The 2850-nt window shown below is 36.7% G+C and overlaps 1 long non-coding RNA gene across 1 annotated transcript in view; it reads left to right on the top strand.

Moving 5' to 3' along the window:
- The first annotated feature begins 2262 nt into the window (after nucleotides 1-2262).
- LOC117591255 overlaps nucleotides 2263-2850 on the top strand; it is a 5495-nt gene continuing 4907 nt past the window's right edge. Inside the window, exon 1 of the long non-coding RNA XR_004574369.1 lies at nucleotides 2263-2327. This is a non-coding gene — a long non-coding RNA (uncharacterized LOC117591255). The remainder of the gene's footprint in view (nucleotides 2328-2850) is intronic.

Genomic DNA, 2850 nt, shown 5'->3' with positions numbered 1-2850 from the left:
TGAACACTTTTGTTGCTAGTTCCGGACAATTCAATGCCTAGACGTAAGCTTTGAAATACCCCTTTGGGATTTATTTATATAATTAATAATATAGCTACAGCACGCATAAGGGTCCAAAATTTATTGGATATCCATATTGGTCCTTTGCATTGAAAGAATGTGTTTATTATAAGCATTGGTGCAAATCTCAGCAAATGATCTCTTTAGAAAAATTGTTGGTTTCTTTAAACCAGAACATAGTGCATATTTGTAGTCCTCGTAGTTGAGGCTCACTTGCTCGTGCGAAAGAAAATTCTCAAATATGCTCAAGAGATCAATCATGTCAGGAGATTGAATATAACTTAGTATGTCTTGAATTTTCTTAAAGTTTCCTCCGCGAAAGTCAAGTTTTGGAGTTTCCTCTGGCAGTCGACTTAATATCTCCGTTTGGGGCATTGGAGGGTATGGAATACCGAATCTACACACTTCTTTTCCACTTTTATTGGCTGCCTTAAGAAATGACCTTTAAGTGTGATTATGCTTTTGGTATTCAACATACGGATATAATTCTGAGTCTGTTAAATCTACTGTAATGTGTTTATTAGCTATTGAAATTGACTCAGTGCTATTTAAGTCCACTGCTGGGGCATCTTTCAGCAAAAACATGACGTGTATTTGGGGAGAACCTCTTTGTTGAAATTCAACACGCCAATAGAATTTGATGACGAAATTTTCTCCGAAAATGCCCTCTGGACTCTTCATCACTTTCAAAATCTCTCGATACCTATAATCAAAATACCCTAATAAGACGAGCTTTTTCGTCATGTACTAAACCTATTATCTCTTCTTCGCTAATTGTCACCTCGTTTCAGCAGCAGACAGAGTGATGAAAAAATTCGGCAGGCCAAACTGACGAATCATGGCCATAACCTTCTTCTTTTCATCCTCCCAGTGAGCCGGAGAAGAGCGAATATCCCGAATATCCCGAAGAACCCTATATCCTTCATCGTGGTTTATAAGACCCCCTATGAAATTCTCATTAAGTGCGTTAGCTGCCGTTTCTGCACTGGAAGTACTCCGCTTACGTAAGCAGATTGAAATATTATTACGAATCTTAATGAGTTCTAATTTCTTATAACTGAAAAACAGTTTATCAGTTCTACCTCTCCTATCTACATTTCAAAGCTCCGATCTAACTATGGTTGTATAACTTTCTGAGCATGGTCTCTTGACGCCTGCATAAATGGTTGGAAACGATAACTTTTCCGAGTCAATATCTAAAATCATATCGAGTGGTCTTCGGCCTTCGTCTGGAGCTATTGCTAGCACCATGTTATTTTGAAGAAGAATTTCAGTTGTTCAGCTTCCAAATCGTCGTCAGGATGGGCTGGCTCGGGGTCTACATTCCTATTTCTATTCTGCATCCATTCTAATAAGGCTGCGTCTGCCTGATATGATATAAATTGAACAACATCGGATGTAAAACTTGACATCCATTGCTCGTTAACTACAACATCATGCTTTTTATAAAGATCTGTGGTAATTAAGTGACTTCAAAAGTGGCTTCAAAAACTTTAAAAGCCATTAATGGTTTCAGCCATGAACTCATGATTAAAACACTGTCTACGTTTCAGGTGGAGCTGAACAACCTAGGCTTCATAGAAGGTTCGCGGAAAATCTTTCACGCAAGTGTCCATCAAAATAGGGACGTTTACTACAGCTCCTTTAATGCCATTTTGGCCTCGCCCCCCGTAACATACTAATAATTTTCATAAAAGAAAGTCGAGTAGAAATCAGTCGTTCCTCTAATGGAGTAAGTCCCTTTAAGCATTCGGGCAGGTCGGGGAAATCTAATCCAATTTGGAAAAAAAGCTTAGGCTTCTTCCGTTTCTTTATGTTGGCTATGACATGTTCTACAGAATTTAAGTGCTTGGAATTCTGAAGGAAATTCTAGAAGTTGCTCAAGAGCTAAGAAAGAGAGACAGGCAGGCAAAGAGGTTCACAGACATAAGCAACCATATAAGGAGGCCTCGTCCGCCCCAATTCTCAGTGCACGTTTGCTTGTCGACGCGGAAGGTTTGTTTTTCAATTTTTTTTTAAATGTTAATTTTTTCAGAACACTACTATTATGTAGCAAAAGTATGTATGTATGTATGTAGGTATGTACATATGTATGTAGTTATGTACATATGCAGTCAGAGAGACAGCAAGCAGAGGGACAGGCAGAGAGGGAGACCCGTACCACCGATTAACAAGCAACAAATTTATTCATCAATCGCATAAAATTATTCTTTCAGTTCTGAAAGTCTAAACTAAATGGTAATATTAATCAGAACATCAAAATTGAGGTAAATATTTATTATCTATAGTATATATGGAAGTGTGAACGTATATTATTTTTGATATATTTCTGGGGTATTTTTGTGCTCACATTTTTTTTTTTTTTTTTCTCTCTCTTTATATTTACAATCTGTTTTTAAACAATAAGTAAATTGTATAATTAATATTCAATTAACAGAAATAGCAGTTTTCCAATGAGCCCTGCTATTATATATAACATCTTTTTAGTTTGTTAAATTTATCTATCAGGGATATCGAGAATGTGGTATCTTTTCAGTCTTCTTACTGTTATGCTATTGTCTAATAGACTTAAGGCTAAATTATTTTCGTGGTTGTGGAGTCTGTCGATGTATTTCTTACTAGTTTTCTTTATTTCTTCTTTAATGGTTGGAATATTCAGATCTTTGTGGATGTTTGCATTAGATACGTAAAACGGAGCATTGACAATTTGTCGCAAAGTTTTTGATTGGTAACGCTGAAGTATCTCAATATTTGAGTTGCTAGCAGTCCCCCAGAGCTGTATAGCGTAGG

This window comes from Drosophila guanche, unplaced genomic scaffold, assembly GCF_900245975.1.
Source record: "Drosophila guanche unplaced genomic scaffold, DGUA_6, whole genome shotgun sequence".
In the NCBI taxonomy this organism is placed as follows: domain Eukaryota; kingdom Metazoa; phylum Arthropoda; class Insecta; order Diptera; family Drosophilidae; genus Drosophila; species Drosophila guanche.
Note: the sequence above shows the minus strand (reverse complement) of the source record. Positions and strands in the feature narration are given on the sequence as shown.